Source organism: Falco rusticolus, chromosome 7 (assembly GCF_015220075.1).
Source record: "Falco rusticolus isolate bFalRus1 chromosome 7, bFalRus1.pri, whole genome shotgun sequence".
NCBI lineage: Eukaryota > Metazoa > Chordata > Aves > Falconiformes > Falconidae > Falco > Falco rusticolus.
The window spans coordinates 15,624,682-15,651,355 of NC_051193.1; the positions used below are offsets into that span (position 1 = coordinate 15,624,682).

Consider the following 26,674-nt stretch of genomic DNA (forward strand, 5'->3'; position numbering starts at 1 on the left):
ACTGCCAGGGAAAGCTGGTCATACTGCTTGCAGTAACTGAACTAGCTTGGATTATCTTCATGGAACCCTGTGTTGGGCCCTGGGGACATGTCCTTAGGTACACACAGTTCCCAAGATGAGCTGACAGATTACGAGTGTCCCACTAATTGACTGCATTTGTGAATTCACTGACGGCCCTGGCTTTGGCTGTGGTGTGTTGAGACTGGGAGACTAGTGTCAAAGAGCATCTACTATAAAGGGCGTTCGAGTGTAAGAGCAGCCCTGGCTATGTACATGTATGGAAGTTACCTGCTAAAAAGCCATAGGAAAACTCAAAAGCAACTCATGCTGTCCCTGCACTGGGACCAGACGGGTACTGAAAGCTGCCCCTTTGAAGGCATTGGATGAGGCTCACTGGCCAACTCGGACATCAAAAGGGAAGCTGCATCAGCACAAACTTCAACCCAGGCTGCTCACAGCTTCCAAAGGCTTTGGGTGCTTCTCAGCTGAAGTATGTGCTGCCACTGCCTTGGCTATTAGCACTGCATTAAAAGTGAGGTAACAGATGTGCTGCTGCCTGCAGTGTGGAAGGCCCTGAAGTTCAGGTTCCACTGCCTTTTACTGAATCACAGATCTGAAGTAATTTTAAAATGTTAATATCTTGCACTCAATGAAAATGGGGCTGTCTTGGATTCTGATCATGTAAGCGCTACACAGATAACTTTACACATGGGACTTCAGAGAGCTGCCTAAATTACAGTGTGTTATTACAAACTCCAGTGAAGACTGGCACAGAAATCAGGAATGATTTTAAAAAACAGACCACAAATTCCAAAGGAATAACTACAGGCAATGAAGGGAAAGAAAAAAAATAAATCAGGTTTTACAATGGAGCTAGCCACATATTAACAGAAGACCTATTGTTGTCCTTCCCATAACTACTGTGTATTAAAAAAAAAATAATATGCTACAAATATGTTTTCAGGGGGGATGAAGCCCAAATTGTCTGCACATAAAATACCTGTGAAATATTAAAATAAACTTTTAACAGGCAAATTATTAGAGTATATTTTCCAACATACCTAGGAAGGAATCACTAAATTCTAATCTTTTCCTAAATATTTAAACCACCAATGCACTGCTTAGGCTAACAATGGGTTTCTACTGATGCAAAGGGTTCTGTAATAATTTAAAACAACCCTAAGAACTGCACAATCACCTCTGAGTGACCCCTGTTTTTTCTTCCGTTTAGTAAGGAAGGTTGCTGGCAGCAAGGTTGTTACACGAACTGACAAAAGCAAGTGGAGACAGCGAGCTGTGCTTATTTAAGTCTCTATTCTTCCATGCCACTCAGCTTCAATCCTGTGCCTGGCAAAACATCATCAGTATTCTCTGCCTCTTTTAACTAAAGGAAGCAAATCAAGAACCAGACAGGCTAATGGGAACTGAACCTCATTTCTTGGCCTCTCGCTCAACCTGTGAAGCCAAACGGAAAGCAGCCCACTTCTGCAGGCCTCGCGCTCCCCTCGCCAGCTGGGAAGCCGAGCACCTCCTCGCCTCCCGGCCCCGCGGCAGGCAGCACGCAGGCTGCTCTCCCGGCTGCGAGCGCCGCGGGCCAGCTGGGAATCCGACTGCTTCTCCAGGTCTCCTGTCCACTTGCCAAACAGAGTCTGCAGGGCTCCTTTTCCACTCGCCCCAGCCAGTTAGGAGATGATCTATAGGGCTATTATCACAGTTAGCTAAACAGTCCAAAAATCTCCATATGAAAATGAAGTTTGAGGAAGGGGGACCAAAAGAGGAATTTAACAGGGAGAGGGCACCCCCTGAACTCTTTCTCCATTCCCAGCGTGTGGAGTCACATTCAGGGGCTTTTATTTCCACCCCTTCTCCTAACTCCCCTTAACCTGAGGTGCATTCAGCTGGAAATAGCAGCGACATTAGAGGGAGGAAACCGAAAAAGCAACAGCTACCGACTAGAGCTGGTTGAAAGGTTTTCAACAAAACCTGAAACTGCACGAAACCCACCTCGTTTCATATTTCACCGCAACTTGAAACTCAAAGCAGATTTGTTGAAAGCTTCCCCGAGGATCGTGGTTCCAGTCCCAACTGGCTGATCCATTTATAGTACAAAACTTTATTAGACAAACTGAGGCCGGTGCAGCTGGGCTCTGCCTCACAGCTCTGAGCCATGGAGGAGAAGGGCAGCCTGTCCTGCCTCGCCGGACCCCAAACCCAGGGAACCGCCTCGCCTCTCCGTCTCAGACCGACATGTGACAGCAGCAGAGGGCATATCCCCCCAGTTCCCCTTCCGTATGGGATAACCAATTCATTAAAGGATCCTTGGAGGTCAAGAGCCTCGGGAAGGACAGGTGCAAAGAAAAAAGCCTCCTCTCTCCCAGCCAGGAGAGGTCAGGTTGCTTTGCCCCCCTCCGTGCACAGGCAGCCCTGTCTTTGACCCGTTTGTCTGCTTGCGGTTTGTCCACAACCAGATGACTGTTTTTACTTGAATTAGCTGCTGGATTCAGTGATTTAACAGACACTTTCTGCGAACAAAGTTCTGCCTTCAAGCTGCTTACAGACAGACAGGCTGTTCAGGCACCGTCCGCGCAACTGCACGCTTTAAATAGTCAGTGCAAATCAGACTGTTTCTGGTCAGTGAGTCAGTGGCCATAATTTTTATAGTTTTATGTTGCCACTGCTCACATCCATGTGGATGCCAGCAAACAGAAAAACCCTCAGGCAACCTCAAGTATACCCGCAAGCCTCAACTGCCCCAAATGGCCACAATCAGCAAGTACGCCATCATCCTGCCTGCGCACAGATCATTTCACCAGCTTTATTAATAGCGATACTCAAAACTACATTTTCCTTTTCCTTTCTTTCTTCTCTCCCTGTATGCTTTTCCAGCTCTAGTTTGAGTTTTGTTTTGAAGCACTGGATTCACTCATACATCAAAGGGAAATCTAAGGCGTCAGAGCCCACATAAACAGAAAACAAAGGCACTGTTTACCAGGCGGAAACTTGCTGAGAGAGAAGCAGCTGAGTTTTGCAAGGCTCACCCACTGACTGCCACCTTGGAGGTACATCAAACATCATTACTTGCTCAATACAGTCAAAGATTTCTCTTTCAAAGCCTCCTAACATAATGTCTTATTTGTATTACTGTAATACTGAAAAGTCCCAGTCCTGACCAGTGCCCTAGGAGTACCTCCCCCATCGAATCGGCAAACTTAACTGAGTTTTGCTGGACGAGAAGCAGTCCAGGTCTATGGGCAGAGAAGTCCCTTTGGGCTAATCTAGACAAAATTAGGTTGGAAGGAGCCACTCCCTACCGTGGTATCTCTAAACTGGGCATCAACGCTAAGGATTAACCTTCCCTCACCCAAGGTTTGTACTGAGGCAGGGGGAAAAAAGAAAAAAAAAAAAAAAGAAAAAAGAAGAAGAAAAAAAAAAAGAGATGGTTCTTGTTCTAAAGAGATCCTGTGATATTTACAATATACTTAGACTAACATATAGGGGGATTTGCCCATATCTTTGGGGTCTTCTCTTCTTATTCTCACTTAAATAAATGTCTTCCTTTTTGAGTAGTGTCAAGAGAGACTCTGGCATGGGAATGCACCAGCAAACTGGCAGTTTCACACACAGCATTGCACTTTCCAGGCCAAGTATAGAAAGCCATAGTAGATCCAAACCCCATCTTCCTTCCATCTGGCAGAGCAGGATACTGATATCCTTCCTATCTTGTAGTTTCACCAGATACGCTTTCTTCCCTTGGCTGAGAATTATTAATTTTTGTTAGAATGTCTGTTCACTTTTTTTTTTTTTGTTTTGCTTATGCGCCAGGCTGCATACAATGTGTCCAGTATTCTGAAAATACAGCTGAGCCTACCAGCCTTGCACTTTCCTTTGCTACACTACGCCTGTTCCTTAGAGCCGAGATGAAAAAGAGGGGATGGGTATTTAAAATGACGCTCATCTCACAGCCTCCATACGGTATGAATATTTTTCCTTCATTCTGGCTAAATGTTTTGGCAATTAAATGAAAAACACACAGAAATGATAAACTTATTCTTCCATGATACTTATCCTTTATCAGTTTCGAAAAAGCCGACATTTTTAGCTGCGCTACTTATTTCCAAACTGCAACAGTGAAGAAAGCAAAGAGAAGGGCGTATTTTGGCATGCACAGCTTCTAACAAAATACGCGTAATTTAAAACTTATCCTTCCAGAAGCTTACAGAGATCTACCCAGAAGCTAATTCAGGGATACAAAATTCAGCCTGCCACTGCTTGCTCCGAGGAAGCACTGACTCCAGAGTGCCTTTGCCTGCAGAAGCACAGCGTGCCTTCAGTCCGCCCGGCCTTCGCACAACATCAGGGAGCTCCTTGTTGGTCAAAAATCAATGCAAACAAAACCCCCAGTTCTGATCACAGCCCAGAGGAAGCCCACTCACAGGGTTGTAAGGATTTTGTTTGTATTATCATCGCCATAAATGAGAACAAAATAGAGGGCGTTACTGCAAGTTCTGGGTAGCCTTTAGAAATTTGTTGTTAATGTTTATTACACTGGATTTATAATCATGCGTTTCATATTAGACTCAATTTTCTCCAGTCTTGCAAACACAAACCAGAGGGTTTAAATCAAAATGATTAGTTTCCTTTTAAAATGTGGATGTATTAATTTGGCCTATAGGGTAATAGCTTTATTCTAAGAAATGCACAATAAAGTACACTCCACAGAATATAATTCCTAAGAAATGTGCTGGACTACAGTATGAACCATACCTATATGCCAGGTGGCTGTTCATACTGAGAAGGGTATTGCTTGCCTATGCCTTTTCAGAGGGCTGACTAATATTTCCACTAATGTTGCCATTGGCTTTACGGTGCTAGGTCAGTGAGCAAGAAGATATGAGGCTTATTCAGAGTTTACACTTTCATCTGAAGCAAGATGCAACAAATAGCAATGACAAGCAAAAACAGGGAATGATGAAGAATAAATGTTATGTGTAGAAAAATCGTAAGCTAACGAAATAGCTATTTCACACTTCAATGATTCCAAAATCATCTGAAAGTTTTTAACAAAAATCTCCACCTTTCATTCTGGCTATCACAGAACCCTGCTCTCCCGGGGTGTGAGTGACTTCTTGTGGCATCACAGCAGACGACGCTTTGAGGAGAGAGAGAGACACAGAAGAGCAGTGTTTTACATGTTCATTAAAGTATTTCATTAGACAAGCCATGGAGTGAAAAACAGAGATGCACATGAAAATGAAGTACTCCAAGCTGGCACCACTGGTGTAAGGAAAAGAGTAAGGGGCAACATAGTATTTTGAACTATTTTGCTTCATGGATTGTGGTCTGTATCTGGGACGAAGGATCCAGCGGAGCTTGACTGGCTGTCACCAGGGGATCTCAGCTGAATGCAAAGGTACCAGCTACTGCTGGAGCAGTAGCACCTCCGTGTCAGCACCCTGCCAGCTGGATGGGCAGCTCCACTTCAGAGCTAGGGATGCTCAGAGGGAGCAGAAAGAGGAAACTGCATTTTGTTTCATCGGAGCAAAGTAATTGATATGGTGGAATTGTTAAGGGAAATTTGAAAAAAAAAAAAAAGAAGAAAAACCAAAACAGATTTACATTTCTCTGATGTGTAATCCTTTCTTCAGACAGGAAGATGTCTGAAGAAAATCTTCCCAGCTTCCAAAAACTTAAGGCCTATTTCACTATATTCGGTGTTATGATCCCAAAAGCCTAACAAGCAAGACCTGTGTCTTCATTCTTTAGGAATAAAGCCATTCCTGGCCAGAGCGCCATGGGAAAAGGAGGCACGGAAGTGTGGGTCTATTTAACCTTTGCCCCTCTAAGGCAGAGTATTGTGCTATGGGCACTCGATCCTCTTCTGTCCAACACATGCACTCAAAACACCTGGTGTGAACATCAGTCCATGTGCTGATACCTTGCACATCTGACACAGAGATGGTGTTCAGCTAATTCATTCTGAAATTTCTGAAATAACACTTCTCTTTCCTAAGCACCAGTGACAACAATAGAGAAAGCAGACAATAGCAAAGAAGTAAAGAAACAGACATTAGTAGAGACATTACAAGCCAAGATACATATTTTAATCCTAAGGTCTTGTCTTCTCTCTTCAAATACACACCCAAATTGTCTTGTTCTACATGCATATATAAAACTACATATGAAACCTCAGGTAGGTATTATGAATATTTTTCATTAATCAGAGACCTATATTCATTCAGAAGAGTGTTTGGAAGTCTGGTTGCACCAGGAGTTCTACTTCCTGCAATCATTTAGTACATTTCTTCTGTGATCTTTTAGAAGCTTTTATATTAAACCCCATGCTTGCTATAACACTTGAAATAAACCCTGTGTGAACCTGTTTCTTCTTAAGAACCAACTGCTGCTTTCTCTTATGTAAAGAAAATTAAAAGATATCAAATTATTTGAATGTCCTAATGAATACAGTATCTACCGAGTAAATATGAAGTTATACATTGTCTCTCCTCCCAAATTCTGTTACCTGGCAAAAAAATCTGGACAAAAATATCTCACTTGAATTCAAGATATATATACGTATGTGTTTAACAGAGCTGCATTTCTAACACTTACATATAATAATGTAATAATAATAATATCTAACACTTACTAATAAACATTTTAATAATTGATTTCAGCTGAAAAATTCCTAAGGCTGAGCATAAACAAAAGAAAGAAGTATCTGCCTCTTGGTTAATGTTTCTATTCAAGTGTAGAGGTGAAGCTATAGATCCCAGAGATGGAAAAAGCAATTTGCTATTCTCACTGATATTTAGAACCCTATTAGCGGGTTTGTGGGAAAAAATGTCATATACTTCAAAAAAGCACACTATGAATTAATGTTTATAGATTTTACTACTTTTTCCAGCTCACTCGATTTTTATTCTCTACTCTTTGTAATAGTCTTAAAAAACTTAGAATTATAATTTTCTCCCTACAGATGCTGTCTTTTTCTATTAAGCAAACACCGATCCCTTGTGTTTCTCCTCTTTTCCTCCCCTTCCACCTCTTTATTTTGAATGGACATAAAATTATCCCGGATATTTCTGTGTTTAACATCAACAACTTCATTTTACATGGGCCTAATACAGGGTCCACAATAACAATCATAGTGCTGTATATCACGAAAGATTTCAATTCTTTCATCGCATGGCACTTCTTTTCCTATTGACTTTGGGCTGGACTGGGAGCGCAGAGCCTGCTGTGCATCACGGGCATGTGCACACCAGCAGCCACACTGGGAACCCCAACCTGCTCAGCTGACACTCCCAGGGAAGAGCTACAGGTGAGAATCTGTTCATCTCAACTCTACCTACTAGAGATGACCTTTCGCTGTGTACAGGCCTATGTGGGCTGCCAAGAACACCAGCAGAAGGCAGATGGACACGTATCAATGGCTCAGAAAGCCTGAACCAAAAGTATTGCCAATCATAGATAGGGGTACATGAAATTTTCATCTGTTCTGATCCTGGAGGTCTATAGTTTAATAATTGATTGATACAACATAGTTCACTTTATTCACTCATCAAGTCTGGGTTTTGCGTTCGGCAAGGAGCTTCCTCTGAAACTCAGTAAGAGCAGCAAGAGACTGACCCCAGTCAGGAGCGTATGACTTCTCAAATCCACCAACATGCACACTGGGACAGCTGCGCGGGCTGATCTATCAAGATTAAGAAACCAACAGAAAACTTGATGTGGGATGTCCCCAAATACTCCTAACAGCTAACAGTTCAGGCTGTACTGAAACCTGCTGAATCTGGAAAAGCTTTCCTTCATTTCTTATATGAGGATCAGATCAGGGCAACTGACTTTTCACACGGAATACATCGTGCTCCTAGTCTTTGGCTATTTTTATGCTATGATACCAGGTATGATTATCTCCATGGACAGAGTGAGGCACAGGTTGTTAAAAGTCTAGTTAGACAAAAATTCCAGGATTCTCCCTTGCACCCCAGAAGTTCTCTTCCTCTTTAATTGTGGTATTTCCAATGGAAAAAAATATATCTCTATTGTAATCAAAATCTTTGGCATGGTATTTGTCCTAGTCAGGGAGGACAAGTTGGGTTCACAATTGTCCTGGTCTCAGTTGCGCTGGTTCACAATTGTGCTGGTGTAACAGATCTGAATGATGGCAGAACCAGACCTCAGAACGTTTCTGTTACACTGCTTTTACTGCACCATTATTTTTAACTTATCCTGTGATGAGACATAAAGACAACAAACCCCCTGGATTCACACCGATAGAACTCCCCTGACTTCGGGAGAGTCAATGCTTGTTTAGCTGTTATTAACTGCCCGAGGGTGTTGTGAAGTCCACAACTAACATCTGAAATACATGCCAAGATCAACAATAGGATGCACCAGATAATCTTCCTCTCTACTGAAGACTGCTCTAAACTTTAAATGCTTCTCTTCATCTCATGTCATACACATTAAAAATGACTATTCAGTCGCTTTTATAAAATCCATATACTCCCAACTCTGTACCCAGAGGGCTATTTACTAGATTATAAAAGGACAGATACCTATTTTGCAGACACCTGCCCTTTTTATAATTCAGTCTGAGAAAAGGAGAAACAACTGGGAGTTGGAAGACCTCAATACCAAAGATGTACCGGTAATGAGTAAAAGGAAAAGTCTGATCTCTTCAAAAATTCATTTCAAGCGTAACTGAAGTGTGACAGGCAAGCTGACGAGGACACCATTTGTGGTGGACACTCAGATGGCTAGAGACAGAACACTGCTCCATTGCCCAGCCAGCACAAAACAGCGTACCTCATATTCTTACCTGCCAGGCCAGCAAACATCAGCAGGATTTTCAGTAACTGCGGAGCTGCCACGCAACATGGGGTGCGTGTAGCTTCAACATGTCCACAAGTTTCCACAGGGTTATACTGAGTGCTTTCTGCGCTAGTTTGTTTATGCACACTTCCCACAAAGCCGTCCTGGGAGCACCAGCACACCTGGAGGGTCTGCAACACACAGGTACCCCCTGGCTCTCGCTAAGAATCCTCCTGAGCCCTGCAGGGAGCACCAGGATCCTGTGTGCACCCAGCCCCACTCTGCTGCCCCTGCATTTGCCTCCAACAGGGAATAAAATGTGGGAGGGCAGCTTCTTAATCATAAATGATCACACAAAGTCATGATCTTTAAAAATAAAATAAAAATAAATTAGAGAACTTCTAGACAGTGCAACAGCTAACTATTTCCCTATGGCCCTCACCTAAAAGAAACACCTTTGCATGTTTTCCCTAGTGAAATATGTCAGTCCGTAACCTCAGCTCATACATGCTCGCAGTAATTAGGTCAAGGAACTAGACAATCTTTTGTTGTTGCTGAAGCAAGTCACAAACTAATCTTCATTCTGTTGGAAGTTTTCTTCCTTTTAAATAGTTGAAGACATTTATTATTTAACTTCCTGCTTTTGACAGAATTTTATTAAAAGAAATTGATTTTACTAGCTCAGACTATTACATTCTGCTGAAGGATAAAACATCATACCTCATTTTCTTTCCTGATTTTTGTTTGGTAAGAATATTTTAAAAAATTCAATAAGCTGTTGACTGAAATATCCAGTATTATAAGTGTCATTCTTTAAAAGGTTATTTTTTTTAATCAGATAGCAATACACTAGAAACTCTGTAAAAAAAATAAAACCCCCAAACTTACTTTTAAAATATTATTTTAGGAAGATTACATTTTAACAACCAAATGCAACAATATGTTATGTTACATTCTGAGCAGAATGTTTACCTTTCACTGAGTTTCTTTGCCAGCTGTGTCAGCGTTGACTGCAATGGTTTATGTATTAAAAAAATATTAAAAAGATCTGTTTATTTTTTTTTAATTGCCACAATCATGCCAAAAAACACAATGTGTGGGCTGCAGGCAGAATGCTGGGAGCAATATTATTCATGTTAAAAACTGTTGCCTGATTTGCTTTCTTTGAAAATTAGGATACTATAAATAGAAGCCCACTGGGATTTGTCGATTGTAAGTTTTCTTATAAAAGCTGCTAGGACGAAACTTTTGAAAGACTTACAAAACATAAAACAATCAGAACTATTGCATTATGGCTTATTATTTCCCTTTGGCCTAGATTAGACCTTTATTTTCGAAGAGAGTTACGTATTCGAGATGGATCTACCTCCTATTTCTGTGCATATGTCCAAACACTAGATTTTTAAAAACGTTATAGAAAGATTTATTGGCTTTTTACATCTTAAATTCTTTCAATAAGCCAACTATCTTTAGTCACTGTTTTGTTCATCATTATAAAAAATGTTGTATCACCAAACTCATAACAATTCTACGTTGCTTGCTTTATGAAAATCCCTCACAAATCACTTTGAACAACTCAGAAATTAAGTTATATTACTCCATTACCAAAATGTTGTGTCAAGCCAGCATCCCACAAGAGTACCACAGTTGTCCTTTACCTTATTTACCACTACATTAGCATTTTGGTGCATTTTCTTTGTTGCTTGCTTTATAGCTGATAGGAGGCATGCTTCCACCCCCCCACCCCCACCCCCCCAAAAAAAAAAAAAAATCAAACAAAAAAACAAAAACCAAAAACGCAAGCAACCAATAAACTCCCCAAAACACAAAAAAACCCCCTTATTTGAATAAAAAAGCAAGAAGAAAGTATTGCAGAGATTTTATCAAGTACTTTTTTCTATGATAAATTATACATGACATTCACCATTAGAAAGCTGGCATTTTGACCTGCACTTGGAATGGGAAGCAATGGAAGCTATTGGGATATGCTGACTTTTTAACAGTGAACACAGGGAAAGAAATACGAGATATTGCTAATTTCGCTGTGAGCAAAGGGCCAACAAAGCAATCACACAGCTTTTAAGACCTATCTAAATTCCTAGCTTTGCCCACTGGATTCTGTAAAGTACAAAGAAACATTTTTTCCAAACACTTCAGTGTTTGACTGTTTTTCTTTATGAGAAACAGTTTTTACATATGCATATTCATACTGCACTGCTTACATCAACCACACATCTTGAAAGTGGCGTGGGATTTTGGTGTCCATCTTAAAGCATGAAGCAAATGGCTTGATGGCCATTTTCCTGAAGGCACAACCTTTCATCAGGAAACTGGACCCTGTTCAGAGGAGTTTCAGCTGAAACACTTGGCATTACTAAGAAGTTGACAACCCAGTCAGATGCGGCTCCTCTGTTCTCTGTGTGTGACCTTGGAGTTTACTTAACTCCACGGTCTCAAACTTGGTTCAGCCTGAGATCCCAACCACAGCATTCACGCTGCAGGACAGAACAGCAGAAAACAGAGATGAAGAGGAGAATGTGGGAAACAGAGATGTGGTAACAGAAGAGAGGAACATCACCTTCAACACTGTTCCAACAAACTTTTAACTAGTGCCAAATTTTCCTTTGTAAATACTTGATGATGTTTATCACACTGCCATCATTATCTAAAGACATCTGCTGTCCTGATCTGAGGGTTTTCTTAGTAGAATTGTAGTTGAGTGAAAAACAAGAGCTCAATCCCATGTTTTGGTCTAATCAGAGTTTAAAAAAAACACATTTAGCATAAAAAGGTGATAATTATCTCCTGTCCACCACAAAAATTCAATCAAAATGCGAAAGCTTGGATTTATCCTATGCAAACCATGAAAAAGCAATTAAGAGTGCAACACAACACCATCATATTTGATCAGGAAAGGTGACCCTATTCCAAGGACAAAACGATAACTAGTATCCTGAATCCAGCTCAGTGACCTTCTGGAGCTGGAACTTTCAATTATGCCAAATTAGCTGCGTCACATAGGCTGGCTTTGTGAGCGAGGCTGGATCAATGCAGTGCATTTCACTGATGATGACAATGATTTAATCAATCTCAGTCACTCAGTGGACAGCAGCGAGGATGTGAAATAAGGACCAAAAAAAGAACAACAGGATCTTTCATTGTCAGGGCTACCTTGCTGCTCCCTGCTTGCTCTTTTTCTTTAAATGCTAATTTGAAACTACAAAAAAAAATGTTAAGTAGCAATTTTGTAGAAGGGGTTTTGTCACATCTATTCAGGCTTATATTCTGCATGCCAAATTGCAACCTGGTGTTCAATAATGCTGTTTTTGACACTTCCGTGTAATAAAAGCAAAGATTCTTCTTTGCTCAAGGATGTCTATGACACTTTTGACACTTCTCTCCCCAGAATTGCAGGCAGCCCAGATGTTCTTTGCATTAAGCAGAGCATTGCCACAGCTGCTCGGGAATGTTGGAGGATATTGGGCTCTAGGCAAAAGTAGCAAAGGGCATCTTCCCTCTTTTTAACTGAGGAGTAATTTTTGGAATGTAAAAACCTTTTAATGTGCACGAAGTTAAAGCCTCAGAGGGACCGTATAGGCAAGCGACACATAGCATTTTCTCTGGCTCTTGTTTCGAGGTAAGTCAAAGCCATTACAGAGGAGCTGTTTCTGCTTCTGTTTGGAAAAAATATTCCTTACCCATCTCCGCCAGCACGGCATTGCTGTATCTGTTAGACATCTGGATATGTTACAAGGCAGGCAAAAATGAGAATAACAGCACAGGTCTCGGTGATACCCTCAAGCCTTGATTTCTGTGGAGTCACAAGGGTGCAAGACCTAGCTACTCCTGGACTGTTTGGGCTTCTCAAGACTTGAATGTTTACAGTCACAAGTGTCTCCTTCCACAGCAGTGACAGCTGAAGGAGCCTCGGTGACATGCTTTGCCTCCGTACCCCAGTGTTCTCCCCAGTTGGGCTGAAGTAAGCGAAGACCACATTGTGTACCTGGAGGAAAAAGGTCTTTGCTGAAAAATAACCAGGTATTTTCTGCATCCTTATTTCTGCCCTTGCACTGTCCCCAGAAGAGATGCTTGTGGGACTGAGCAGTAAACTGGACCTTTTTCCTCCTTTTTTAAAAAAATACATAGGCTCTTCTATTTAACAGAGGCCACACAAACAGTCGTTCTGTGCACAACAAAGTAACGTGGGATGCAGGAGTCCACGGGTAGCTCCCTCAACAAAAATACTCTTTAAACTAAAGCCCCAGGGCTTGCACAAGCCACAGCTCCTGTTAGTGGGTGGGCAGATGAGTCGGGGTCTTTCCCTTCCTCCTGCTGCACTTCAGCTCCATCTTCTGGAGCCACCCACCACATGGGAAGAACCACCCTTCCACACCATCACTGCCTTTACAGCAGAAACAGGTTAGCAGAAAGTCTAATTAATCAGTTTCCTCAGAAAAACACATGTGCTAGAATGTTTTATTTTGAAATAAAACTTTTAATTTGGAAATTTCAGTTAAGGGATCTATTTTTAAGTACTTGCAACAGACATGTCTCTACTGGAAGGATTATTTTTTAAACAGAAATTCTTTCTGATTAATACCACTTTTAAAAGGTTTAACACAGCTCAGAGAGCTGTTATTTATGCCCTTTTATACACACTTCCAAAATTTAAGGTAGTCATGCCACCTTCTTTAAAATTACAAGAAATGGAACAATATGTTTTGTAAGAGTCACTGGTATGTCTCTTCTGGTATCTCCAGGGAGCTGTGCAAGTGGCACAGGCATTTCTTAACCAGCATCTTACTGGGATTACTCTTTGCCTGACTTTTGTCTGCGGCTTTATAACGAGCTCACTGGTGCAGGCTCTGTCTGAGATGTTGGCTTATAAGTGAAGTGGGAACAGCAGCAGCCAAAGTGCGTAGCGGGGGAAACTGGGATTTCTGGGTGCTGCCAGATCGGACTAGCACAGTTCCTGTAAAACTCCCATCATCTGGGAAGAAAGATTACTCGTGGCATCCATACTGGGATTTTTCTGTTGCACTGCCAAGCCATCTCAAATGCATGCCAGCTTTATCGAGGATCCATTAGCATACCAAAAGAAAGGCAAAGAACATCAGCAGGCTTTGTTACACCCTGCCACCAGCTCCTAAACAATACCTGGGATTGGGATTCCACCTGGCACTGCAACCCTCCCTGGTCCTGACCAGACCCAGACTAGGGCTGTCCCTGGCGAGTGCAGGGCTTGAGTCTGTTGACTTTGTGGTCCATGTCATAAATTTTTGTCCCTGTTTGGGATAGAGTGCTACAAACCCATCAGGGATGATGCAACTTTAGCAACAGTCGTCATGTCTGCTCCTTTTCTAGACATATTCCCTAGTGTGGGTGTCACTTTCACAGTCAAATGCCACTGGACGCAGAGTTACGGTGGTGATTGCTACGGAAAATGAGAAACCCAAGGACAAATCATTTTAACCGAAGAGTCAGCAATGGAAAATGGCACTCATCCTTTTACACCATAGTGCCTCCCAGCTGGACCTGGGTTCTGCAAAATGGGGAAAGGAGTCCAGAATTGCATATATCCATTATCCTGTATGGTTCAGGAGGACAAGCTCATTAGGAACTATTGCTTCATTAGGTAGCAAGAGCTGCCCTGTTGTCAGGCTATGATCTATTTCTTAGATTGGATTGTGCCACAGATTTTGTCTCCCACATACCAATCATAATTGACTACCACACCTCGCTGCTTTTGGTGATGGAGGGTAGATTTTGCTTTAAGAATTGTAAGTTAGAGTTTCAGTAATACCACAGTAATATCTGCTAAACATTACTCAGTATAACCCATGTATGAGTATGTCCTTACTTCTCCTTTCTGGTATGGAAAGCGATCACTTGCCAAATGTCTACAATTATTAGCAGCTCTCGTTACAGGGCTAATCTACATTCAATGATTACATATACCTGAGTCCACACTAGTAACAAAACCACCGAACCACACCTTGCCAACATATGTTTACCATTGCATTTAAGAAATGCCCAAATGCAAATCAAATAGTAAGATGAAACCACGAACACCAACTAAAAATATTTTTTGAAAATGTGACTGTTTTGAAGACACTGAAGGGTACAGGGGAAAAAAGGCAAGGCGCTCCTTTATTCTATAGGGGTCCTTTTAAGGTTTGTTTTTTGAAGGCAAAATGGATTAACATTTAATCTGTCATTAAAATGATATAATACTTGCAAAGAAATGAGTCAGAAAACGATGATACCTTAGAAAGTTCTATGTTATTTCTTAGGCTTCTAAAATAAGTGCTCAGACACAACTGCATAAGTAGACTTCAAAAGATTTGATACACCAGCAGCTGCAGCAAATACATGGCTTTTTCTATTTTAATAATCCACTACTTCTAATAGGCTCTACAAGACAAACACGAGTAGAGATCAGAGGGGGATCCAGATTTTATGTTTTACCTACACGATTCTGAAAACAGGGTAGTAATTACAGAAATGGCTGAAGCTTGCATGATGGTTGGTTTGTGTACGTGAAGTACTTCCCCAGTGTTTCTCTTCTCCAAGTTCAATGATTAACTCCACTTAAAACCCTATCCTTGTGTGCCTGTTGACAAAAATCTCTGCAACATAAAAGATTTAATAGCAATACTTGGCATGGAACATTTTGGCAAAATGAACCAAACGTCACATCAAACACAGTTGAAAGGCAAACTTCCCAGCCAACAGAACAGTTTTATCAAACTCCAAATTCTGATGTTCTTTTATTGTGGCATAATCAAAATTACTTCTATCTTATAGAATTTCTTTAGTCAAGGTGAAAGTATTTTAGATATTGTTATTTGTCTTCTTTGCATGGATGTAGTACATATTCTCTCATGGCAAGACTCTCTGCTTCCTTACTTGAAACTCTAAAATATATCACTGTCCTGTTTCACAAAATTTAAAGCTGTTCTGTCGAATACACAATTTTCATTTGGATTTTTTTTTAAAAAAATCACGCCTCATTTACTTAGAAGCTCTTTCCCTTATCTCTGCTCCAGCTATTTAAAGCATTGCCTTTCTGTTTATCAAAGCCAACTTTCTTCCTCCTCCCTCACATTTTTAAAGATAAAAAAATTAAAAAGTAACCTTTCCACTGACATTATTCTCATAACACATATCAAATCGATTTGAAAACATTAGATTTGCCAAATTTCTCCTGCATGTTGAACTGGAATCTAAATATAGCTCTTTTATTTATGTAAGTGGAGGCTTATTTATTCAAGAGACAATTTTTGGAGGATTTTCCTAATGAATATGGAGAGAGCAGCTAAAAAATTTGAATTAGTTTTTAATTTTTGGAACATCAATTTTCAGACAATTTTTGGACATATAATTAAACATGAAGTTAATTATCTGTTTACAAGGACTCTTTTAATGCATGGCTTTCACTGCAGAGAGGCTGTGCAGGCAGGCTGTAGTCGCAGCCCAGGGCTGACACTGCTGCCAGGCAGGAGGCTACTGCACATACCGCACTGCTCTGTAGGGCGCCCTGAAGGGACCCCCAGCAGAGGCAGGACCCAGGGAACAACAGCTCCAGGCCCTTTCATCCAGCTTCTTCCTTTCATGTCCACCAAGATGACCAGACTGAACATGCACAAGGGGTTCCCTCACAGAGGGGAAAGTTTTGGCCCTTGTTATGACAGGTTGAAGTCCAGTTGGAAGTGCATCCCATGAACTGGAAATGTGTTCTCAGCAAAAATCCCTGTTTTCACTCATTTTTAATTCTCAAAACCTGCAGCTTTCCTGCCGAGCTGTTACATGATTTCCACAGATATTTGTAAAGTTCAAAGGAAATCCCCTTAGATTTTTTTTGTTATGAAAATGAGATCAAAATAGTGCTTTTCCTGTTTTATAAATACATTTAAGATAATCCAAAAGCTAGCTGAAGCTTAGAGCCTCACATTTCTCTTGAATATTTACATCATGCTAAAACTTCAAGGCACTGTCATGCCTGACCCCCCTGCGCTGAGCAGTGTCCCAAAGAGCGACGACCCTGCAGACATGTTTGACATGCTGGACTGTAAGCGGGTGAACAGTCCTCACTGAAGTAAAGTAACACAAAATAAAGTCAGAGGTAATGGGAATTTTTAAGGCTCCACGAATCCTACAGTGAGCCCTGCACAGACTTGGAAGCCTGTATTTTTGGAGTTTCTTGAACAAAGTCTAGAATTTTTTTTGCTGAACTATCACCACAGAGGTAACATCCCACAGGTAAACACATCTACAGCACCCGAGCACCAAAAGCACTGCACACTGTCCCTGAAACGGTACTTGTTGACACCCACCTCGTCAACAACCAGCTGAAACTACATCTGTTCACTGCTGCCCTCATTTCACAGGCATGTCAAACCCATGCTCATGTCATCCCAGTGACTACAGGCAAAAAATATTTGGTGATTCCTAACCGATCTCCTTTGTGCACACGGGAACGGATCACCCATTTCAGCCAGGGGTGTCATGGAATCATAGAATGGGTTGGGTTGGAAGGGACCTCAGAGACCATCTAGTTCCAACCCCCCGCCACGGGCAGGGACCCCTCCCACCAGCCCAGGGTGCTCCCAGCCCCGTCCAGCCTGGCCTTGGGCACGGCCAGGGATGGGGCACCCACAGCTGCTCTGGGCAGCCTGGGCCAGCGCCTCACCACCCTCACGGTGAGGAATTTCTTTTTAATATCTAATCTAAATCTACCTAATATCTAATCTAAATCATGTACACATCCTCTGTTTTGTTCACTCCAACACAATCCACATCACTAGGTGGTTTAAAACCATTCCTAGTTAGTACATAGTCTAGTGAAAATAAAAGGAAACTCCAAATATAAAGTTATGAATATGCAGTTAAAACTCAGAAAACAGACTAAAGGGGAAACGCTTAATCCTGTACAGAAATATTGGTGTAAATGTGAAGTTGACTGCTGACATGAGTGGAAGATCTTCAAATTTATACTGGCAGAAATAAGACAATCTAGCTAACAGTTCCTAACTATACTAAATGAAATAATAGCTCTCAAATAACATATTCGTAACATAGAATAATTTCTCACTTAAACGAATCCCATGTCTATATTTTCATCAGAATAACACTTCCAATTGCAGTGTAAATCTGCCTGATTTGTCTGGAGATCTGATGTGCTAATATTTTTATCTTTCTCAAGCATCACACATTCTTTTCTCCATAAGAAGTATCCATGTAATTTCAGTACCTGCTGGCCTATACAATGTGACATATCTTTTTTGTACAGATGTGAAAAACTGGGGTGATAGCATTGGTTCTGAAACCTTTTCCTACGAGAGGTGTCCTGTTCTACTAAGAAGGATTCAGCTTCTGTTTGAGTTTTGTTGTAGGATAAGTCTTGTTTAATTTTATTTTTCATGTTAAGTTGCAATCTTGCACAAGTAAGAGCTGGTATTTTCACAAAAGCTGTAATATTCTGCCCTTTAGTTTTCATAAAATCCTGTATTCTGAACATGTCTTCAGACAGTTATGTGAATTATTTGTTAGCTGTTAGGCAGATTTATGCTTTTCATCTTAGCCTGAACTTCTCTCACGAGCATTCAGATAAATTATTTTGAAGGCGTTCAGGAGCTAAGCATCCAATTGTATTACGTTAATATTACAAGATATCTATATTCATGCATCACAAATGACTGTGCTACAGTTTACTTAATATTTTGCATTATTATATAAATATGAGTCTTTATGCCAATGCATTAGCTCCCTTTTCCCCCGGTGTTTAAGACCGTACTGAAGTCCCATTGATGCCATAATTGAGGTTAAGCATGTGCATAAGTGCCATTTGAGCTGGGGCCCTATTCCCCAACGTGCCGTTTGTCTCTGGCAGATGACGGAAGATTGCTTTACTCTTTGCTTATTAATATAAATACATTTTATCCTCTCTTTGCACTAGCTATGTGCCACAGAATCATTTTTATGATTATGTTATTTATAGTCATGCACATTTCAGGAATATTCCATATACCTATATGTGGAATTACACCTGAAAATGCAGTAATTCAAACTTCAAATGCTATTTTGGGGGAAATACGGGTTTCTAACTTTAAAGTGTATTTCAGTGTACCCAGCAGGGGTAAATTAAGATTAAGCACTGAACTTTAACTCTGTGTTTACAGGCTTTGAGCTTCATTGTGCCACCTTAACATAGAATATTTGTTACAAGGTTTCTTGAATAAGTGATTCTCATCCCCTTTGTAAGGAAAATTGACTCCATTACAGGAGAGAAGAGACATCAAGCTAACATTACATGAAGTCATAATCCTCTATTGAGACATCACACAATGACATTGTTAACATCAGTATGCAATATTTATTACAAATAAAAGAGGCTATTGAGGCTTTCAACCCATAAGCAGATCTGTGTGGATGACTTCACTGTAGGAACACAGTGGAGTTATAATGAGGATAAAAGATTTATTTATACCTAAATATGTTCTCATTAGTAATTCTGCACTAGCATGTAACAAAAACAATTGGAGGACCAGCAGGGTTTTGTGGTTTGTTTTTGGTTTTGTTTTTGGTTTTGTTTTTTTTTTTTTAATTATTATTTTTATTTTATTTTTTTAAATTGCTATTTATTGTTTGCACTTTAACTGTGAACACTGAGTAAAAAAAATAAAATAAGAAATTAGTTAATGAATTTATTGTGCTGTGTATTAAATAAGTCTCATGAATGAAGAATTACTCCATTTTTATGGGATACAGTAAGGTCCCATCACTCCATAACACAGAGATGCACAGGGCTGTTAGCTCAGACCTTGGCAAAAAGGGGAATAATTTTGGAAGAGGACCTTGCTGGACATGTAACATACAGTCATGAAGCACCACAGTGTCGTGTAAGATTTCTTACTGCCCTGCCTTTTTGCTATACTCTTTCCCAAACACCATTTTTTATATTTCTCTTAAGACTACAGTTACGGACTAACCCACACTGCACGAAAGGCACCCAAAGCCCTGCAGCCCCTTCCAAGATCTCTCATGGACTCTGCAATCTCAGCTCACAGCCTAGTTAAGGAAACTCAGCTTAACATCAAATCCTCCCTACTACCTCACTTTGTCTTACTGCTATAAATATCTCCCTCCTCTCTGGGGCCCGGGTTTTACTGTCAGACCATTGTTTCTCATTCACCTTTGTCAGGTGAAACCTACAGAAGTAAGGCATGGTTCAGAAATAAGAAATGGTTCAAGGTGTGTGCCCATATTTCACATTGAACTACCACTGCCTCTGTTCAATACCCAATCTTCCTTTTTGGCTAGCCTGACTTGTCATGCTTATTTTCTGTGTTTTAAACAGATCTGTTGGTAAAACTAAAATATTTGGGGATATTTCACTACTAATGGAACTATGTTACAAGACAAGTAAGTATGTGTATATATTACGTGGAGAATATTCCCTTTGTAACAAGAACCCACCCCATGACTGCCACTTAACAGAATCCCCAGGAACAAAACCACCCCAAACAAAAACCTAAAGGAATGCATTATTTTTTATCTTAGAAGAATGAAGTTCATCAGGTATTCATTTCTCATCTTGGGAATTACATTGACATGGTTCATCTCTTTCTAAAACTGCATTTAAGTTGATTACATGTAAGCTGACTGATAAGCAAATCTTATTCATATTGAAAAACAAATCATTTAAATTAGAATCACTCAGCTCGGCAGAGAAAGTCCTTACCAACAATTACAGAGAGAGCTGAAGAATTCTACTCCACCTCCAAATGTAGATGAAAAAACATTTACTCTTCCTGTTAATTCCAGCTGTTCATTTTCAGCAATAAAATCTCAAACATTTTTATTGAAAAATAAGGTCAACCCCTTGAAAAATACTCTTTCCTGTGGTCTTAGCAGTCCTATGGTCTTAGACTCACCCTTTTATTCAGTCTTTGTACAAAATATTACTTATTCTGCTGAAAGCAGGATTTAAAAAAGAAAAAGCTTTAATTTGAAAAGTCATTTACAATTTTGAAAAACAAGACAATATTTCCAGCTAGATCTGCTTAAAGGAAGTAGCTGTAAAAAATTAAACACAGCTGATGTAAGTTACTTTCATTTCCTATGCCCTTTCTTTCACCATACTTGCAAACTCACATACTCCATTTAAAGAGGTAAGAAGATGACAGTATGTAAGTGCCTGTTACTATATAATGGAACAGAAAATTCAGAGATTGTATGAGTTTAATATAATAGAAACAACAGCCCGTTTAGATCCTACTACCCTGAGTCTGTGATGAAATGCCTGAGGGGAACAGAGAGACGAGCTTCATAATTTGGGTGAAATTCTTCCCATTTTTTAAAATTTATTTGCATATATGTAACCTTCTATAAGTACAGAGTATAGCTTTCCCAAGTATTCATTTGGGATTCAGATTATGAGCTTCAGCACACTATGTGACAATTTTTTTAAAAGTATTTCCCAGTTTATAATTCCATTTGCTTTGTGCTAATGTTGCACAATACAAGCGGGCTCGGCAGGTATTCCCCACCACCTCTCCTGTCAATCCAGCTCTCAACTCTAACTCCCCCAGGTTTCAGCCCAAGTCCCATTAAAACCAGTGGAAATGTTCCCACTGACTTCAGTGGAAGCCAGATCAATACAGATCTTAAATTCAGTTATTGGGCAAATATTATTTTCTTATGATTCATGCATTTGTCAGGCATAAAAATAACCCAGTTTTGTTTCTTTAATGGGTTTTTCACAGTAATCTAGGTGGCTGGTGCATCTGCAATCTGACAAAACAGATTATCTCTTTTTGCAGAGAGTGTATATAAGTTTCCTCATCTATCTCAAAAAAAGTATCACAAAGCTATTCAGAACTCAGTACACGTTCTTTCCTCTTCACAACTCATTTTTTTTTTTTCTTTTTTTTTTTTTTTTTGTGACAACCTAGGCAATAATTCACAGCTCACTGGGTCTCCTAAATAACCCCCTTTATATCTACATGGTAGGCATTCCCCCATTACCCAGCAGGATTCAGCTGTACTGGCAGGCAGTCATTAGGCATTCTTTAGACTTTGGAGGTTTAACATACCCTTCTCTAGTTAGTGTCTTTGAAAACACCCTGTATGGTTACCATCTCAACAAATATATAGCAAATCTTGACAATTTAACAATAACATAAACTGTGTCATTTTGTAATTTCTAAGTGGTTCCTTCTTTGGGTCTCATCCAGACTTCCACATGAAGCCTCTCAAGCTCAGAGGCACTTCACCCAATGGAGGATTGTTGTTTCTTTATTTTGCTGGAAATTAAATAAGCCAGTTCAGTCGCTTTGCTAAAACTTCCATTAAGTGTATACTTGCTTCACATTATGTATTGCAGTTACTTTAACCCAGCACCACCAAGAATTCCGGGGGAAATGAAAATGATGCAAAATCGCACATTCTATTCATGAATGGAGAAAAGTCCTTCTGGGAAACAGAGATGAACTCAAATAACGGTAGTAAAATGTGTTATGAGACAGATGCCCAAGTCTAACCCTCACAGAAGAGATTTTCACCACAAGGTTGACCTTCACTGGAAAGATACAACCTGAGCACAAAAGAAGAGTCAAATTTCCAGGGCTGCCGCTCTGACTGAGGGAGCTCCCTGACTGCCCTCCTCCGCTGCCTACAGAAAGTCATCAAAGACACTGCTCTATAGCCTGCCTTGACACTGACATCTCCTGAGTAAACTACTAGGTCACTTAGTCCATCCCTTTCCTAACACATGGACCACAGCTACAATTATAACAACTCTTTGAATTCTTTAGTAAGTATCAAGTTATATTATGAAGGCTTGTAAGAATATAAAAGAGAAAAAAAACCAAACAAACCCACCAGAGAAGGTAATTCATAGTACCATTACTGATGCTTGGAACTGGTAATTTTACTTGTTCTGAGGAAACCTCCAAACAATCCTGGAGTGACAGTTTGCCAATCATGCCTAGAGCAGTTTGCATCCTATGAGCCTTGAATTGACACAAATGTTCAAACTGGATTTGTTTACTGCATGGATAAATATTTCAAATAAATGTATCAAAAGGGCTTACATCAGCAAAAAACCTCAAGGAAAGTGATTCTGTTTTGAAGAAAAAAAAGAATACAACCATCTTATTGTTTCTAATTGGAATAGTCTTTTCAATATTACCTGAAAATTTAATTGGGGTATCTGTTTCTTTGACGAGAACCACAGCCTCATAATATAATGCCTCATGTGTTGCATAAAATGTTGTTGGATATGCCCAGATTTAAGGAGCAAATTCAGAGTAAATCATAGAATAAGAGCCATTCACACTGATCAGAAGACATGACAGAATATGAAAAGTATGTGGTGATAGTCTGCAAAGTCATTGCTCGCATTAGCAAAATCAGTAAAAGCATTTTGAAATTTTTAAGACCAATAAGACCAAAAACAAGTATATTTTTCCCATGGTTACAAAGTTCAAGTAACACACTGACGGCACCGAATAATTCACCACCACACTTGTAATGAAAGGAAGGGGCCCAAACATACAGAAATTGCTTGGGGTTTTCTTTAATCAATATGAGTAATTCTTGGTTATATTTTTTTCTTATGGCATCCTGCAGCTTCTGGAGACTCCTCTTTCACTTTTAAAATGTCTGTTGAACACAATATCCCTTTATAATTTGAAATGCTTTGATAATGTTTCTTTTAAACTGATTATTTGTTTAAAGTTCAAGCTAATAAAACTAACATCCTATTAAAAGAAAGCCTGGGTGCAGAGCAGTATTTTTGGATGCTAATTGGTCATGTTACCAGCCATCCATGAAACATATGCTGAAAACACTCAAAAGTGTTCAGAAATGCCTCTCTAAGTCATAAATCTTTTACAGGTACAATTATGTGAGAGCAGGAATAGGAAAAGCACATTCAACATCTGGAGTCGGATGAGTTTACTGAAGTAAAATTGCAAAATTAAATTTAGATGAACTTAATTAAAAAAGGGGATCCAATTTAATACGGACATTCATCAACTCATTGAAAACCTTTCTTGCCTCAAAAAATATAATAAAGTATGAACACAAAAAAACATATAAAAGCTGAAACGAAGTGTGAAGGGGTGGTCAAATAAAGAAATGCACTAAGAAGTAACACTCTTCTTTCCTCACTTCAACACACGTCCATATACACACATTTTTTTTTTAATTGTACATAATAATAAACTATTTTTTGACTCTGTAACTGCGGAACAAGTGAACTGGTCATCTGTATGCCCTGAAGGTCATTAATCCTTCTGAGGCATATGCTACATATTTACTGATAGCGTGAACATGGAAATTTCTCTCTCTCCCTGTGTGTATTTATAGCTGGTCAAATTTTTCTCCTAGGTCCTAAAGGACTTTATCTGAAACCAGTTGTATTTCTTAGTGCTTATGTGTTTGTTACCCATGTTGCTCCTGCTGAAGTGAACAGGGGTTTTGTCACAGGGCTGGGCCTTGGATGACTTATAATGGATTTTCGTTTGCCTTCATTAAGACAGAACAAATGAGGCTCTCTTGCTTTCCTTTACTGGGTCATTAGTGTCTTCTGTTTCCAGGGGAAAAAGATCTAGTAGCTCAGTACCAGTCACTCCTAGCTTCCAGGAATTCTGTCTGTCAGAACAGCACTGACTTTCAGCTCTCCAACTTATGAGTGCACACAGAACTTACTAGTGTCAAACAACCATTTGAAAAGTTTAGAATTGTGTTATTAGGATCATATTATTTCCTTACAAAACTGCCTTGATAGTCCATTGTTCTGCACCTTGGTTATGTGATCAAGTAACATGATATGAATGCTGTATTCTTTTATTTCTAATAAAGTGCGTTACTAGTACAGTATGCTCTGAGGGAGATACTGTCCTTTATTAGGAACACATTCCAACATTATAACAGTTACCCAGCAATAAGGAAATGTAATCTGTCTTGAGGAATCATGATAACAAATTATTATGCTCATTTTTTTATGAAAAGAGCATGATCGGATAGGAATGCTATAGTTGTTGAACACACCTTTAAACTGAAGCAGAGATTTTATTGAACTACTTGGTTAATGATAATAAATTGCTAGAGGGATGCTGAATACTGGGGGTTTTTTTCCCCTATCAGAAGAGTTCTAGGTTTTGCAGTTGAATATACTTCAATAGCCTAGAATCATCAGGACTTGGAAGTGGTGATGCTTCATATGTGTATCACAGGGATCTAAAACCAGCATGAGCATGACTGGACAGGGTGAGGTCGAAGGGCTCTCTATATCCTGCCTCTAACAGTGGCCATTGGAGTACAGCGCGCAGTGGTATGCCTCCTCTGCCCTCCCACTTTCCCCAAGGTCCCAAAATATTTAATGCAGTATGTGGCATAATGGTGAGAATAATTTTGAAGAAAATATCAGCACAGACAATATTATAATATAAAATTTGCAACTTTCTTCCCCCAAAAGGTGAACACTTACAAACCAACAAGATTTCCTGTTAAAGAACTACCCCACACTACCCAGTAACATTTTTCCTGAAAAGTTATTCCAAACTGATGCAGAAGTATGGCAGGACTCAGCTGTTCCCTCTTCCTTTTCTCTTTAACCAAAGCTGAGAATTTATCTCTGCACCAGAAATTCTGAGCTTCAAGATGCAGAGAGATTGCATACCTTCACAAGGGCTCCACAGCAGTATTTGAGAATCTGACTCAAGGTCTGAGCAATCAGACTAGTTACCGCAAAGATAGCATTAGAGAGGAAAATAATTTGTAATTTTACAACTTATTGCTCAGTTTTCAGCAAGAGGAAACCACTGAATTTCCTTTTTGTGCATTTTACTTTCTCTCTGGAGCCTGCCCACCATCCTTCTGTAAATGGTTACATTCTTCAAAATGTACAATGTCAAGCCTTCTGAGAGGAGTTACTTAGTAGAGAGGACAATAAAAATGGCCTTTCCGATTTTAGCTTGATGAAAATAGCTCAGAACTTGCATTCTGAGCTCAATCCCTTGCAGATCAATATATATTCTTACATCCCTCTATCCTTGCATTGGTCAAGAGGAAATACTTCATTTTTCACACAGTTTCAGTGTAAAATAACAGAAAACGGTAATATTCTAATGTGGTTTGCTAAGGCATCTTTAGACCTTACCACTGAGACCAAATGTGAAGATCCTCAAATTGCTGGCATCAGTGTTCCTGTAGTCTGGCACGAATTCAGTTGAGTGATCCTGCCAAAAGTCAGAGGAAAATATTCATCAGACAGATGATTATTTTTAATCACACTTTCCCAGTACCCATGGAAGCCTTACTTTATAAATGCCTACTACAGGTTTAATGATAAGACCATTAAAATAGATCTGAACGCAACACACCAGCACGTTGGCTTTTCAAGTGACTGTGAACCTGAGTATTGATTCCCACAGGGTATTTTGGTACTTTCTATAGAGAAACTGTCCTTTTATGAAAGCCATGCAACAGATTTTACCAGGAAATAAACCATTCTATTGCAGTATTTGTTTTAATAAACTGCATTAGTAAGATGCCTCATGGACGAAACAAACAAAAATGCACACAATTGGCCAACCCCAAATTAATGAAGCATACACTCATGCACAGTTCATTTTCATTTCAGATCAAAGAGGTTTTGAAGCTCAAATAAATTTGCCTCCTAATAGTTTTATACAGGATTATCTCTCTTAACATCTGAAAAATAACATTCAGAGTTGGCATTTAACAGCTTATTTGTATTGCAGCAGTTCAGGGACAAGCAAACTTGTAATTTCTACCACATGTGGAACGTTTCTTTCATTAAAGTATTGAAATTTCTGTATTAAAA

The 26,674-nt window shown here is 39.7% G+C and overlaps 1 protein-coding gene across 1 annotated transcript in view; it reads right to left on the bottom strand.

Moving 5' to 3' along the window:
- SEMA6D (semaphorin 6D) overlaps window positions 1-26,066 on the bottom strand; it is a 139,744-nt gene extending 113,678 nt beyond the window's left edge. Inside the window, exon 1 of the mRNA XM_037394311.1 lies at window positions 25,988-26,066. The gene's annotated coding sequence lies outside the window, so the exon portion shown is untranslated. The remainder of the gene's footprint in view (window positions 1-25,987) is intronic.
- Window positions 26,067-26,674: the final 608 nt, after the last annotated feature.